Here is a 17,846-nt window from a genome sequence, read left to right on the forward strand (position 1 = left end):
GAAAGAATCAGGGGAGAAGAGATGCAACTTCCTGGAAGCCTGCCAGCATGTAAAACCCCAAGTCAAATGTCAAACCGCACATGAATATCTCAAGTCACCCTCTTGGCTCTCTTCCAAGTGTACTTCCCTCCATTTCTTCTCTAAAGCTTTTTAATAAACTTCCCATCTCTAAAACTTGCATCAGTCTCCCACTCTGCCATATGCCCTGCAGTCAAATTCTCTCTTCTGAGGAGGCAAGAATTGAGGTTACTGCAGACCCATATAGACTCACTACTGCTGATATACCTATTGGATACTTATACATTCAATACTAACTTTCTGATATTTACCTAAATATGTTTCTTCTACAGTCTTCCTCAGGGTGAAGGCCATCTTTTCATTTTCTCTCTTGATTTTATTATACGTTAGGTGAGATAAGGGAAGTTTTTGGTCTAAGTCCCAGCTTCCAGTAGATGCTCCACCTGTATGTGCTCCTCAGTACTCTATGGAACAGATCCTTTAAAGAACTTCAGATTCATCTCTTTCTGCAGTTCCTTTCCCTCTAGGTCTCTAGAGTTTTGCAAACTAGTATATCTAGTATAATTATTCTTAAGACACACATGTCTAGGCTGTAGTTCTAGAAATAGTAACAGAAGTCATTTCTTCTCCTTTGAAAATGAAATAAAAGCACAACTACAAGCTATTAATGAAATCAGTAATATATTACTAATTTTGTTATTTTGTAAAATATAAAAGGTGAATAAAACTCTATACAGTAACGTGGAACCATGTTAAAATGCAATACATTCAAAAATTTTAACATGGTTTGTTAATTAGAAAAGTGTGAAATAACTGGATAAAAATGAGGTATGAGCCAGGCACAGTGGCACATGCCTCTCAGCTACTCAGGTGGCTGAGGCAGTATGATTGCTTGAGCCCGGGTGTTAGAGGCCAGCCTGGGCAACACAGAAAGACTCTCTCTCTTAAAAAAAAAAAAAAAAGGTATCCTTTGTATTCTTCAACCAAGAGAATCCAATTATCTTATTTTTGACAAGTAAGGATTCATTTTTCTTTAACAGAGATCATTTTAGGGAAGCTTTAATTTTAAAGCAAAATCAAGCAGAAAGTAGAGTTTCTAAGGTCCCTGACCCTGAACACCTACAACCCCCACTATCAACATCTCATATCACGGTACTACAGTTGTTACAATCAATAAATTTGTATTTACACATTGTTATTACACAAACATTTATAGTTTACATTCAAGTTTACTCTTCTTTCACATTCTATGAATTTTAACAAACGTATAATGACATGTATTCACAGTTGTGGTATCACACAGAATAGTTTCACTGTCCTAAAAGTCTTCTATGTGCCACCTATTCATCCCCTCAACCTTGGAAAGCACTCATCTTTTTTCTGCCTCATAGGTTTGCGTTTTCCAGAATGTCATCGTACATTATGTAGCCTTTTAGATGAACTTGTTTCATTTAATAATATACATTTAAGGTTCTTCTGTATCTTTCCATACAGTTCACTTCTTTTTAGCACTGAATAACATGGCATTGTCTGGATATACCACAGTTTATTTATTCATTCACCTCCTCAAGGGTATTTGGTTGCTTCCAAGTTTGAGCAATTATGAATAAAGCTGCTTTAAACATCTGTGCACACATTTTTATGTTGATACAAGTTTTCAAGTTGTTTGGGTAAATAACAAGGAGAGCAATCACTGGATTGTATGGTAAGAGTGTATTTAGTTCTTAAAGAAACCAAACCTAAGTGACCATATCATTTTGAATTCCCATCAGCCACATATGAGAGTTTGCTCATATGTTGGTCCACATCTTCACCAGCATTTGGTATTAATGTTTTGGACTTTAGCCATTCTGATAGGTGTGCAGTTTGTTTGATAGGTTTGATATTGCTATTCCCTAATGACATATCACATCAAACATTTTTTCATATGTTTATTTATCATCTTATATTGACTTTGGTGTGGTGTCTGTTCAGATATTTTTGCCATTTTATAATTGGGTTGCCCATTTTTTATTGTGAAATATTATGATTTATTTGTATAATACCCCTTTATTTGACATGTGTGTTCAAGTATTTCTCCACATCCTATGATTTGTTTTCTCATTATTTTGACATTGTTCTTCACAGAGCAGTTTTGAATTTTAATGAAATCCAGCTCATCACTTATTTGTTTCATGGATCATGCCTTTTGTGTTGTATGTGAAAAGTCATTACCTTACCTAAGGTCATCTAGATTATCTCCCATGATTTAGTACAGGAGTTTTATAGTTTTGTATTTTACCTTTAAGTCTGGGATCCATTTTAAGTTAATATTTTGAAGACTGTTATGGTCTGAGTCTAGATTTTCTTTTTGGCATGTGAATGCCCAGTTTTCCAGCATCAATTGTTGAAAAAACTATCTTTACTTCAGTGTATCGCCTTTGCTTTTCTGTCAAAGACGATTTGACTATATTTATGTAGGCATATTTCTGGGCTCTCTGTTCTGTTCCACTGATCTATTTTTGTATTCTTTCACGAATATCACACTGCTTTGATTATTTTAGTCTTGAAGTCAGGTAATGTCAGTTTTCCCATTTTGTTCTTCTCTAATACTGGGTTGGCTCTTTGAAGTCTTTTGTCTCTCCATATAAACTTCAGAATCAGTCACCAATATCCACAGAATAACTTACTAAAATTTTTATTGGGATTGTATTGAATGTACATATCCATTTTGGAAGAAGTGACATCTTGACAATATTATATCTTCCTATCCATCAACATGGATTATCTCTTCATTTATTTTGTTCAACTTTGGCTTCTGTTTTCAGAGTTTTGTAGTTTTCCTCATATAAATACTCTACGTATTTTGTTAGATTTATAAGTGTTTATTTTTGACAGGTTGTTAATGTAAATGGTAATATTTTTAATATCAAATTCTACTTATTTATTGCTGGCATATAGGAAAGCAATTGACTTATGTATATTAATCTTTCATCCTGTGATCTTGCTGTATTTGCTTATTAGTTCAGAAGTTATTTCATCAAATCTTTCAGATTTTCTCCATAGATAGTTATGTCATCTGGAAGTGATATGGTTTGGATCTGTGTCCCCACCAAATCTCACGTCAAATTATAGTGCCCAGTGTTAGAAGCAGGGCCTGGTGAGAGGTGATTGGATCATGGAGGTGAATTTCTCATAAATAATTTAGCACCATCCCCCTTGGTACTGCCCTCACAGTAGTCAGTGAGTTCTCATGAAATCTGGCTGTTTAAAAACGTGTAGCACCTCCTGCTTCTATCTCTTCCTCCTGTTCTGGCCATGTTCAGTGTCCCCGTTGCCTTCCATTATGATTGGAATCTTCCTGAGGCCTCCCCAGAAGTAGAAGTTGCTAGACTTTCTGTATGGCTTACAGAACCACGGGCCAATTAAACCTATTTTCTTTAAAAATTACCCAGTCTCAAGTATTTCTTTATAGCAATCTGAGAATAAATTAATACAGCAATCAAAGACAGTTGTATTTTTTCCTTCTCACTCTGCAGAACTTTGATTATTCTTGTCTTGTTGCATTAGGTAGGACTTCCAGGATAAGATTGAAAAGTAGTAGCGAGAAGAGACATTCTTCCCTTGCTCATAATAATACTTTGAAAGAAAGATTCTAGTTTCTCACGATTAAGTACAATATTAACTGTAGGGCTTTTGTAGATATTTTTATCCATTTGAGGAAATTCTCCTTCATTTGCATTTGCTGAGATTTTACTTTTTAAATCATAAATGAGTGTTGAGTTTTTCAAATGATATTTCCAAATCCATGAATAGGATTATGTAAGTTTTATTGTTTAATTATTTACATGAACAATTACATAACTGATCTTCAAATGCTGAGCCAGCTTTGCATACCCGAAATAAATCCAACTTGTTTGTGGTCTGTGATTCCTTTTACTTAATGTTAAATTTAATTTGCCAATATTTTGTTGAGTTCATTTTTTTTGCATTCATCTATGTTTATAAAAGCTACCAATAGGTAGTTTTCATTTCCTTCAGTGTCTTTGTCTAGTGATGGTATTAGGGTTATGCTGCCCTCACAGAATGAGATGGAAAGCATTCCCTTTTATTATGTTTTGCTATGATTTATATAGAATTGGTATAATTTCTTTCTTAAATGTCCGGTAGAATTCACCAATGAACTCATATGGGCTTAGTGCTTTCTGTTTTGTAAAGTTATTATTTATATAATTTGTTTAATAGATATGGGCTACTTACATTGTTTATTTCTTCTTGGGTAAGTTTGGCAAATTATGTCTTTCAAAAAATGACTTTCCTATAGTTTATCAAATTTGTTGGCATAAATTTGTTCATAAGACTTATTATTATTTTTGATGTCAAGGGATCTTTGGTAATGTTCCTTCCTTTATTTCAGATATTGGTAATTTGTGTCTTCTCTCACTGTAATTTAGTTAGCCTGAGTACAAGCTTATTTTATTAACCTTTTCAAGAACCAGCTTTTGGTTTTGTTGATTTTCTCTATTGGTTTCCTGTTTTTAATTTCATTGATTTCTGCTCTAATTTTCCTTTTCTTCTGCTCACTTTGGTTTTAATTTGCTCTTTTTTTTTCACTTCCTAAAGAGAAAGCTTAAATTATTTATTTTTTATATTTCTTTTTAAATACGTACATTCAATGCTATACATTTTTCTCTAAACACTACTTTTGCTGCATCCCATAAGTTTTGATGTTATATTTTTATTTTAATTCAATTTAAAATATTTTAAAATTATTCTCAATTTTTTAAATTTTAATTTATTTGTGTGGATATGTAGTAGGTGTATGCATTTATACAATACATGAGATATTTTGTTAAAGGCATATGATGCATAACTATCACATTAGGGTAAATGCAGTATCCATTACCTCAAGCATTTATCCCTTCTTTCTGTTACAAACAATCCAATTATCCTCTGTTATTTTCATGCAAAATGAATTGATTGTAGATATCCTGTTGTGTAATCAAATACTAAATTATATTCATTCTATCTAAGTCTTCTTTTGTGCCCGTAAACCATCCTCCTCCACCCCTTGAATTTTCCTTTTGATCCATGTGTTCTTTTAAAGTCTTGTGTATAATCTCTAAGTATTTTCAGATTTTTTTTTTTTTAGTCATTTTTCTGATGTGTATTTTTTGTGTCATTCAACTGTGGTCTAAAAGGCGACATTTTATTATTTCTATTCTCTTAAATGTGTTATTGTATGTTTCATGAGCAGAGTGTGATCACAGGGGAATATTACATGTGAGCCTGAGAATAATGTGTACCCTGAATGAATAGTCAGTAGATGTCAATAGATGTCAATCCAGTTGATTGACAGTGCTCTTGAATTCAAGTATGTATTTACTGATTTTCTACCTGCTGGCTGGATTCCATCTTTTCTGACACAGAAGTATTTAAGTCACCAACTATAATAGTGGATATGGCTTGGATCTGTGTCCCTGCCCAAATCTCATGTCAAATTATGATTCCTAATCATGGAGGTGGGGCCTGGTGGGAGGTGATTGGATCATAGGCACAGCTTCTCATGAATGGTTTACCACCATTGATATGGTTTGGCTCTGTGTTCCCACCCAAATCCCATCTGCAACTGTAATCCCCACATGTCAAGAGAGGGACCTGGTGGGAGGTGATTGGATCATGGGGACAATTTCACCCATACTGTTCTCATGACAGTAAGGGAGTTCTCATGAGAGCTGGTGGGGTTTTTTTTGTTGTTGTTGTTGGTTTTGGAGTTTTGCTCTTGTTGCCCAGGCTGGAGTTCTATGGCGCAATGTCAGCACACTATAGCCTCCACTTCCTGGGTTCAAGTGATTCTTCTGCCTTAGGTTCCCAAGTAGCTTGGATTATGGGCATCCATTAACATGCCTAGCCATTTTTTTCTATTTTTATCAGAGATGGGGTTTCACCACGTTGGCCAGGCTGGTCTCAAACTCCCGACCTCAGATGATGCACCCACCTCCCAAAGTGCTGGATCACCGTGCCTGACTGAGATCTGATGGTTTTTAAAGTGGCAGTTTTCCCTGTGCCCTCTCTCTCTCTCTCTCTCTCTCTCTCTCCCTCCTGCTGCCATGTAAGATGTGCCTTGCTTCTCCTTGGCCTTTCACCATGATAGTAATTTTCCTGAGGCTTCCCCAGCCATGTGGAACTGTGAGTCAATTAAATCTGTTTCCTTAATAAATTACCCAGTCTCCTATAGTTTCTTTATAGCAGTGTGAGAATAGACTAACACAGCCATCCTCTTGGTACTGTCCTTGTGATTATGAGTGAGGTCTCATAAGACCTCGTTAGTTAAAAAATGCATGGCACCTCCCTATCTCTTTCTCTTGCTCCTGGTCCTGCCGTGTGAGACATCTCACTCCCCTTTTGCCTTCTGCCACGATTGTGGGAGCTTCCTGAAGCCTCTCGAAAAGCAGAAGCCAGTATACTTCCATCTGTACAGCCTGCAGAACCATGAGCCAATTAAACCTTCCTTTATAAATTTAACAGAAATGTGAGAATGGACCCACAGTGAATTCATCTATTTTTCCTTGCACTTCTATTAGTGTTCCCTTATGTATGTTGATGCTCTATTATAGCAAGGATTGTTGTATCTTCTTAAGGAAATAATCTCTTTATTATTATGTAATGCACCCCTTTATCCATGATAATATTTTTGGCTCTGAAGTCTGCTGTATGAAATCACATTGCTACATCGGCTTTTTTGACAAGTGTTGGAAAGGAATATATATTTTTTAACCTTTGATCTACATATGTTTATATTTAAAGTGGATTTCTTATAGAAAACATATAGTTGGATCTCATTTTTTAATCTACTCTGATAATGTCTCTTTTTTAATTGGTGTATTTAGTCCATTGACATTTAAAGTGATTACTGATATAATTGGATTAGTATCTATCATATTTGTTACACTTTGTATTTGTTGCCATTGTGCCATTTTCTATTTTGTTTTCCACTCTTTTTCTGCCTTTAAGGGTTTCAGTTGAGCATTTTATATAATTTCATTTTCTCTCCTGTGTTAGTATGTAAATCATACTTATCCTTTTAAACCTTTTTGTAGTGCATGTTCTAGAGTTTGCAATATACATTTTTGAATAATCCGAGTCAACCTTCACATAGCAACATATTACTTCATAGTGCAAGTACCTTATAATAACAAAATATTCCTCTGTATCATACCATGTATAATTGCTGTTATTCCCTTCACATCTACATAAAAATACAGAAGCAAATCAAGGGAATTTTTCTCAGGTCTTTACTCTGATAATACAGTAGAGTTGCAGGTGGTGAAAGTCACAAAACTATGGGAGCCTTCCTATGCCTGGGTCGCCCTGGAATTTTTAATTTATGTATTTGTTCACACTGAGCTTCCAGGAATTCATTGAATATAGTTAAGTTATTCATATTCTGCTATTGATTCCCATGGCAGTTTTTGGTCATGAGTTTCTGCTCCAGTACCTTGTGATTCTTTGTACCTATCTGTTTGTCTAAGTTTTGGGGGTAGTGGTTTCCTTGTGACCTTACTTTTCAGAAAGATCTAGGAAGAATTGTTTCTTTTTATGTTTGTCCAGCTTTTTACTTTTTGTTACAATGCAGTGGTGATTTCCAGACTCCTTACATGCCAAAAATGGAAACCAGAAGTCTCTGATTCAGTATTGTGCTGTTTCATAGATTAAACTTAATACAAGTAAGTACAGGAATGTAATTTTAAAATATGAACTCACTATATTTTATAAATGGTCAGTAATGAGCCATGAGATGGATGTACAGGTTACTTGGTTAATTTTTATTTTTTTTTCTGGTGTGACAAATACAGTTTGAAAACACGACAACGACAACAATGGAATCTACACAATTTAATATCTATCAGTCCTAGTATTAAATATACGCCACATTGAACACTATACTATGCTTATAGCAAACATTACTAACCTATATGATGATATCCAGTAGTACATTATTAAATGTCTATAAAATATATATTTTATACTTTTGGAGTCATTACACACCTAGTGTTTCCCTTTAGCAGAAATGGAGAATATAAAATCTAGATCCCTTGTGAAATATGGTATCTTTTTAAAAGGCAGTTTTTCTTGAAATAAAAAATCAGAAATACAGTAACAGATAATACAATGTTAATTTTAAGAAGAGGCTCAGGAATAGTGGGTGTTCCTCATATTAAGGAAATATTATGTCTTTATTTAATGTGTGCTACCATAGATTTTGCTGTCCAAGGAACAGGGAGAATTTTCATACATCAGGCCACTGGTAGCTATGGATTTAATTCAAGTTGAAGAAACTTCTCTGAAAAGACATTTCCCAAATGTAACACCATTTTAAAAGTTCCTGTCACATTTAGCCACACCATGATCTAAATTAATATATTAAAGAAGAAAATGGTTTAACTAGTTTAAAACATTTGAAAGATTTTCCTGCAATAGGTAAAGGCCCTAAAGCTTTACTCATGGTCTTTTAAAAGTGAGCATCATATGTAAGTGTATCTTGACTTACCCAAAACATCTTTGCACTTAAAAGATGAGATGCAAATATGTCCTCAACCTTCAACTACCTTCTTAACACTTTTCTTTTATATTCTTTCCCTGCCTCTCTCTCTTGCACACACACACACAAGCACACACACGTATATACACACATAGAAAATCTAAATTTAATAATCAAAATTTAACCCAAGTGCATCTTATATTATTCAGCAATGTTAAGGAAACTTTATGATTATGGAATTATTTTCATATAAATACAAATAATTTTGTAATTATATTATGTCAAATTAAAATAAATTAATAATCTAATTTAATTGTGTTGCATTGTTGTATAGTTGGCTACACAAGATAAATGAAATGCATTGATTTCTACTTGAAGCCTTTGATTTGATCCTGCATATATCGAATAAAGTATGACTTAAAATGTTATGCTTGCATCATTCATCCAACAACAAACAATGACTTACTTTGTTAAAAACATTGAGGAATATGAAAATAAGTCAAGCTGATATTTTGTTTAGAATTAAGACTGAAAGCAAAAACAGTTGTTTTATCTACATATGGACAAAACATAGGAATTTGGCATGAAATTTCCTGTTATTATTAAAGCTACAAAATTTTATCCCACAAAACATTATATAACTAATACACACAAAGGATAGAATTATCATTTTATTTATACTGCTTTTGGATGAATAGACTAAAAATATGCAAATGCAATTTAATATGCAATGCACAATTTAACCAGAATTTTAGGTCACTCAAATTTATCAATATTTTTATCCAAGATCACTTTTTGCATTTAATAATCTTTCCATTTTGTTTTAAGATATACAGTCTTAGTAACAATACCACTTAAAGGAAACACACCATAAAATGATAATCGTTGGAATAAAAGCATTTTCTCATTAAGAAAAGCTTTGCATAAAACTATATATTATAAACATATCTTTAGCGTTATAATATAGGCTTCTTTATAAGGTATTATTTATAACATGGGGACAAATTCAGGAAATTCATTCTGTGTGACTTTCTTCCTCAATGAGTAAATCAGAGCTGAATGCTAATGCTGTTCCAATTAAAATATTTTCTGCTAATATATGTTTATCCCCTCAGGGTAGCATAACAATATTTATACTTGTCATTAATATAAATAGATTCATAGCACCAAAAATTTAGATTCAAACAGGATACACTGAGCTGATCATTGTTTATAGTTTACTTGTTGATTGATTGGTTGACTCATACAATATCTATCTTTAGAAAGGCCTTAAGGAAGTTCATATTAACATACACAATGAAATAAGATAAAATACAATAATTCAAGTGGATCAGAAGAGTGGCCTATTTTTTCATTTGCATGCCCCATTATGTATTCCTTGTTATGATTACACTGTTTTAGTCAAACATTTTTATTTGAGGACAAAAAATTGGATCCATCAAAGATAGTGTAAGCCACATGATATTGAATGATTTAGAATTTCAGCTTCAGACATTCTGGCCATCCATAGGTATGCAATTTGGGCCATTTTCCATCTAGCAGACACATTTCACATAAGACCACCATCCTCTTCTTATATGATTCCCCTTTGTAGACTCTTATTTTGTTCTGGGGGTGTCTTCATAAGTACAAGCTCCCACAGAAGACATGGCATTTATAATACTAGCACTGTGGAAGCTGGGAAAATGCTGACTAGAATGCTAAAACACTCTGGTGTGGGACTAGCATGCACCTGTCACTCAAGATAAATGGCCACAAGCACCACAAGCAATGAAGGTGAAAGCCCACAGCCTTGGGCCAGACCCTCAGTTATATTCACTGAGAGAGTGAATATAACAATTCACTCTTTCAAGGAACTGATGCAAGAAGGCCTTAATCAAAGGTAATTTATGGCAACTCACAACCCCTTGATTTGTTCTATTTGGTAGCATTATAAATTATAATCAATGAAATTATAGTCAATTGTTTTATAAATCTCCATTACTTTCACAAATTTACTTGTTTTGTAAATATGTAATTTTATGCCACTTCTCAAAAGTGAGGCAAAATAAAAATTTTCGAAGAATAAAAACTGTCAATCTTGACAAATAAGTGGTTTATCCTGGTCCTTACCAAAATTGATAGGATGGATGAAGCCTAGAAAACTCTGTTAAACTTCTGCCTTCCCCAAATTCTATTGTCCATTTGTTGCAGGACTTTTCTTTAGTTCAGCTCAAGACAGGTCCTTGTCCCACAGCCATGAAAGTTTAGGCTGGCAGATGGTTTGAACGGTGTGTAAAGCAGAGTTTTATTGAGTGAAAAGAAAAAAAAAAAAAATCGAGGGAAAACAGGGGCTCTCCACAAGGCCAGAGTTCCTCTAGTGCTTCCCGCCTCGCAGTTTGAATCCCAGGTTCCACACAGGAAGAGAGGGCTCCAGGCTCCTCCCGGCTGCAAATGGCATGAACTTCTGTGGCTCCATCCCAGTGTGCACTCCGCCCTGTGTGCAGGTTGGTTCGAGTTTCTCTGGGGACCCTTACCACCTGGCTATCTAACATTCACTCAGTCACCTTATGACTCACCAGAGGCTTAAGGGGTGCTGGATCTGTGCTACCTCCCAGGGCCACCAAACCAAACCAGACCAATTGGCACTCATGGAACTCAAGATCCACTGTCTAAATAATAGATTGGGAAGTTAGAAACTGTGATGTGTTTTAGAAAGCAGCAATGCCTGTCCTAACCTGATGTATCAGACTGGCCGCTTTCCCATCTATAATCCCCTCCCTGTGCTATAGAAAGTGAAACTGCAGAGCCCCTACACAGGCTCCAGGGCCACTCTCAGGTTTCAAGTCTTTCATAATCTCTGCATGTGACCTTGGGCAATTCACTGAGCCTCCATGTGCCTCAGTTTTGTCATTTGTAAGATGGGCACAATAAATAATATCCATCCTCTCATGTTACCATGAGGATTAATGAGTTAATGTATTTACCTGCTTAGAATAATAGCTGACATCTGGTGAGGATGAGTGAGTTGTTGTTACTTACTATTTTTACCCATGGAAATTACAGATTTTGACATTCATTTTAAAAAGAAAAATTCGGAGAAAAAATAAAAGCAGTTAAAAGGCAATGACTTAAAGCACACAATTTTGGAACTAAGAGAACCCTAGATACTATCTGATCCAAACTTTTCATTTTCCAAATCAAACATAGAAACTATTTGTTTTGTGCTGAATGTGCTCAGTAAGTTAGCAGCAGGACCCAGCTGGAATAAAAAAATGTCTATGGCTGGGTCAATGGGCTTCCTGCTGCACTGCAGCCTCACTCTATAGAATCTCCTTCCAGAATCCAAGTGAGGAATTTATTTGAAAACCACCAAGGAAAGTCAGAATAGACCAGGTTTACAGCATGTACATTCTGATGGGATAACTTCCTTATTTTTCTCTCCTGTAACTTATTTTTTTTTTAAGTTTTCTACCTCCAAAGTAAAGCAGGAAGAATTACTCATTATCAGCTGTTCCAAGTGTGAAGAGACACTAAATTGTCTACAAACATCTTCTAATCCTCAGCCTACAGAAAAAAGGGCCATCTAAGTTATTAATCCTCAAAGTGGTTACCCCCCACAGCTCACTAAATTGTCAAAAGCCTATCAATGTCACAAAATAGACATTCCTGTTTTTGCCCATTGGGTTCAACAGGTTCTTCAACTGTTAGGAATGGCCTTTAGAAAAATCTCTCAAACACCAGGACACACATAAAAGCAATTACACCAAGCAAATAGTTGGAATTAGATGTTCTAGTTCTCATTCTGGCCATTTACAAGAGAGTTCTAAATAAAATGGGCATGCATCTACACAAAGAAGATTGGGAGATGCATCAGAATTCCCTCCAGGGCCCAGAAAGCTCTGCCCTTTAAAAGTCAGAGAAACTCTTTTGCTTCAAAGGAAATAAAAGTTTATTCGTGTGTACCTAGAGGCAGAAGTCTGAGGGAAAGGAATTAATATGTGTAGGTGTGGCTTTCCTGCATTCTGATTACTAAAATAAGCTTGGGGCTGAATGGAAATCTAGCTCTTGTCCCAGGTATACATATCTTGAGGGATTTACACCCACCATTTTCAGGGTACAGTCAGCCTCTGCTTCCCAGACCATTGCCAAGGCATCCTTTGGTGTCTGGGCACACACTAGTCAATGGCTTTGTTCTCCCTCCCCGGCCAAATCCAGTCTCACTCATTCCTATTTATTTTCCAAGATGGAGTAGAGGTTTCACTTCTTCTAAGTCATGTTTTCTGACTCTCAATGGAGCAGGCTGGGGATGCTCCAGTGTGAGGCTCTGCTCTCCCCTCTGTGCCTTCATTGTCTTGCCTGTCTGCCCCTCTGAGCAGCAAAGCTGCTGGTGCATAGGATCTGAGTCCTTACTCTCCGTCTCCCTGGCACCAAGCATTAGTCCTGTGGCATAACGAGTCTTCAGTGGATATTTCGTGAAGTTTTTAATTAATTAATTAAAGCCCAGCCTTTTCTGCCATCTGGCAGAGCATATGCACGTGAAGCCGACTTTTATTACCCACTGAAGAAAGAATATTAGAATGGGAGTGAGGGTGTTTCCAGTGGAATATGTACAGGTTTTTGGCATATTGAACAAAGAATTGAACAAAATACACAAACAAAGGAAACAATGAAGCAACAAAAGCAGAGATTTATTGAAAATGAAAGTATACTCCTCAGGTGTGAGCAGTTCTGAGCATAGGGGCTCAAGAGCCTGGCTATATAATTTTCTGGGGGTTAAATACCCTCTAGAGGTTTCCATTGGTTACTTGGTGTACACTCTTATGTAAAGGAATAGGATGAAGTAAAGTTACAAAGTCATTTACTTGGCGTATGCCCTAGGAAAATGGAGAGTATATTTCCTGTCATTGCTGAAGTGTTTTCATTTGATTTAGCTCTAGGAAGTCAGCGTGAATTGGCCTTATATTCCCTGACTCCAGACCCTATTCTCCTGCCTCAAGGGAGCACCACATCCTAAGGATAACACTTAAATCTACTTCATTACATATTAAACAGAGATGAGTCAGACCAGAAAGAACACTAGCAGATAAGGTTTGGAGCAAATCAGAGCCAGCAGAGAACTGTTCTGCAAGACACATAGAATTATCACTTTATTTATACTGCTTTTGGATGAATAGACTAAAATTCTTCAACTTAAAATTATACTATGAGGCTATAGTTACCAAAATAGTTTGATACCAGCATAAAAGTAGACACACTTGACTAATAGAATGGAATAGAGAACACAGAAATAAAGCCAAATACTTCCAACCAAGTAATCTTTGACAAAGCACACAGAAACATAAATTAGGGAAAGGACACCCTATTCAATACATGGTTCTGGTAAAACTAGATAGCCACATGCAGAAGAATGAAATTGGATCCCCATCTCTCACCATATAAAAAAAATCAACTCAAAAATAGATTAAAGACTTAAATCTAAGACCTGAAACCATAAAATTCTAGAAGAAAACCTAGAATAGACACTTCTGGATTGGCCTAGGCAAAGAATTTATGACTGAGATCCAAAAAAACAAATGCAAGCAAAACAAAAATAAATAAATGGAACCTAATTAATCTAAGAAGCTTCTGCACAGCAAAAGAAATAATCACCATAGTAAATAGACACCCCACGGAACAGGAAAAAATATTTGCAAACTCTGTACCTGACAAAAGACTAATATCCAGAATCTACAAGGAACTCAAGCAAATTAGCAAGAAAACAAAACCAAATAATATCATCAATAAGTGGCAAATGACATGAATAGACATTTCCTAAAGGGGGACATACAAGTATTCGACAAATATATGAAAAGAAAATACTCAACATCATTAAGCATCATGAAAATGCAAATTAAAGCCACAATGAGATACCATCTTAACCCAGTCAGAATGGCCATTATTAAAAAATCAAAAAACAATAGATGTTGGCATGGCTGTGGTCAAGGGAGAATGCTTATACACTGATGGTGAGAATGTAAAGTAGTGCAATCTCTATAGGAAACAGTATGGAGATTTCTCATAAAACTAAAGGTAGATCCACCATTCAATCCAGCAATCTCACTACTGGATATCTACTCAAAGGGAAAGAAGTCATTGTATCAAAAAGATAGCTGTATGTGTATGTTTATCACAGCACAATTCACAATAGCAAAGATCTGGAACCAACCTAAGTGCCCATCAACCAATGAGTGGACTAAAAAAATGTGGCATATATACACCAACGAATACTACTATTCAGCCATAAAAAAGGAGAACATAAGGTATTTTGCAACAACTTGGATGGAGCAGGAGGCCATGATTCTAAGTGAAGTAATTTAGGAATAGAAAACCAAATACTATATGTTCTCACTTGTAAGTGTGAGCTAAGCCATGAATGCGCAAAGGCACACAGAGCGGTATAATGGACACTGGAGACTCAGAAGGGGGAGGGGTGGGAGGAGGTTAAGGGATTAAAAACTACATATTGGGTATAACATACACCACTCGGGTGATGGGTGCACTAAAATCTCAGACATCATCACTACAACCAAAAACCATATAACCAAAATAATTCATGCATATAACCAAAACCACTTGTACACCAAAAGCTATCACAATAAAAAATATATGTTAAAAATATAAATAAATATATAAAGGCATATTTTAAAACTATTCTAACAAGTAGGAAATGACTTTTAAAACACCTCATATTAAATTACATTTTATAAGTTTTTTTAACCAATCTGTGATTGACTAACCAGTACCCAAGGATCAGGAGAAAGAAAGTGCTATGGAAAAAGATATATTCCCAATACACATGAAGACAAAAACATAACCGTGGCTCATGTAAACTGTAACAGCTGTAACAGCTGTAACAGCTACATCTCAATTTCTGACACCACACGCTTGCCAATAAGAAACCCATGTTAAATGCTGCTTTATAATAACACAAAACATCCATCCACCTACAGCAAATATATACAGGGTTCCCTCCAAGTGCTGCCAACTACCAAACACAGAGAAGTAAGATATATTAAATTTAAGAACTACTTACCTTGTCCATTAAATCCATGTAGATGTATTTGGGAGCCCAGTCTACACTGTCTTCTTGCCTGAAATTAAAAAGTGACTGTTTATTCTTACTATAGATCCAGATGACAGTCCTAGTTCCCAGCAGAGCAACAGGAGCTGAATAAAATTGCTTGAGGAATTAATACCAAGAGAAATTTTACAAGATAAAATGTAAGCTTGAAATAAATGTTATGTCTTTGTGGCATGATCATTAAAATGATGATTTTTACATAGACCATTAAGTGCACCTAATGAACACACATGTGAGAGGACGCACCTGTGCAAAGTCCTCCCTCAAAGTCAGGTATGTGCAGAGAATATCTACTAGGAGACACAAGACTCCCTTCCGAAAAAAAACAGATGTCACCACAGGGCTTCAGAAGCAATGCTGGCAATAAGAGACAGTGTTTTTACAGACCAAATGCTGTGTGTTGTAACAGAATTTTTAAATACATGTTTTTATCATGAAGATCAGTAGCGATGGTGTCTCCAATAGTAATTCAGTCTTTCGAAACTCATATACTTCATGGTCAATTCTACTGTCATGCATTTGCTTATCACTCTTTGCAAGGGTTGTGGATCACAGCCTTCTCCTCCATGCACAATCCTGCACCACTCATGAAGAGCTGGTCAGAGGGCCTGCGGGCCGGGGTTCTACTCTGGCACCCACACTGCATTGGAGTGCAGCAGATTTCTGCACTGAGCACCTCCTAGTGATGGAGATAAAGAGTGAGGCACCTCGGCCCTGGTAGTCTACTGGAAAAACATGTACTGGAAGCGCCTGGGGTGTTTGAAACAGAAGTTTGCATTCAAAATGAATACTGGCAAGGGATGAAGATGATTAAAAATGTCAAATATGAAAACTAGAGTCATCTTTACTGGTACTGTTATAAAACTGGTCTCTCATTAAAGTCAGAGCAACATGTATCCATGTCTTAAGTCTAAAAGAGGATTCATCTAACTCATGGTTGCAATAATTTTGGAGAATGTCAGGGCCTCACTTTCATTTGTTTCCAGGTGAGGTGAATCATTAAAACGTTTCTTTTTCACAATGATGACTCCTCTAGGACCCCCCACCCACCTCCTGCCACCATCCTCCAAGCTCATGTGAGAAGTTTTAATAGCATAGCAGTGACTAGATTTCCCTAAATGGGAGCTACTGACTCATGGACAACTGATGAGAACCCTGTCATCTCAGTCTTCTGTGTAAAAATATCATACATCTCAAAAAAGACATCTGTTGAAACATATTTAAAATATAATAGAACTACTCGGTAGGAAAAGGCTACTTTCCTACAATATTATCATTACTAAATTTTTCAAGATAATTTACTTTTTTGGTTTTGGTTTTGATTTGATCAAGATGGGCAACAAGGTCACTCATTTAGTATTCAGATTTCTGATGACTGGAGAGAGATAACATTTTTATCTTTCATATCTGTTTCTATGTGTTTTATGAATGCCCATTCATATCCTTTGTCAATTATTTATTTGTTGCTTTTGCTGCTTTTTTCTGTATCAATTTTTAGAACCCTTTGTTAGGTGCATGTAATAAATACTTCCTCCCAATTTGTTCCTTCACTTTCTTTGTTTGACTGTGTTATTGATTCTAGAAAATATAATTTTATTGAGTGAAATTTGTTATGCCATTTATGCTTTTTAATCTTTTGCTTTCACTGTTTAGGTATATATTTGTTAATTGTACCAAGTTTATAAATAATATTGTCTTCTAGTATCTAATGCATCTTTAAAATATTTGTATGCTGTTAGGTGTATATTTTTTCCATTGGAATATGGAATTACTGCAATACTTTTATTGAACAGTAGATATACTATGAGACCATGCAGAGATCTCATACATATATTAAAAATTTTGGTCTTTACATCCTACAAGCCCTGAAAAATCATTTAAAGTTTTTATTAGAAGAAAGACATGATGAAATTTGCTTTTAAATCTAAAATACCATCCTCCATGGAGTGCAGAAAACAGATTACAGGATTAGGAACACATGCGTTGTTAGGCTGGACTCTCTCCATGTTTCTCTTTGGCATTATATGCCATCATTCTAAGATGAGAGTCTCAAAAACTGGCTTTTTTTCTTTCATATGCATTACATGAAGTTAACCAAAAGTTACATTCTGTGGAGACACTTCAGAAAACGCCATTAAATTTTCCAAAAATGCAAAGAACAGTTTTGAATTTGTAAGACGTCAGACATCCCAAAAGGCTAACAAG

The sequence above is a fragment of the Macaca nemestrina genome, chromosome 6 (assembly GCF_043159975.1).
Source record: "Macaca nemestrina isolate mMacNem1 chromosome 6, mMacNem.hap1, whole genome shotgun sequence".
Taxonomy (NCBI): domain Eukaryota; kingdom Metazoa; phylum Chordata; class Mammalia; order Primates; family Cercopithecidae; genus Macaca; species Macaca nemestrina.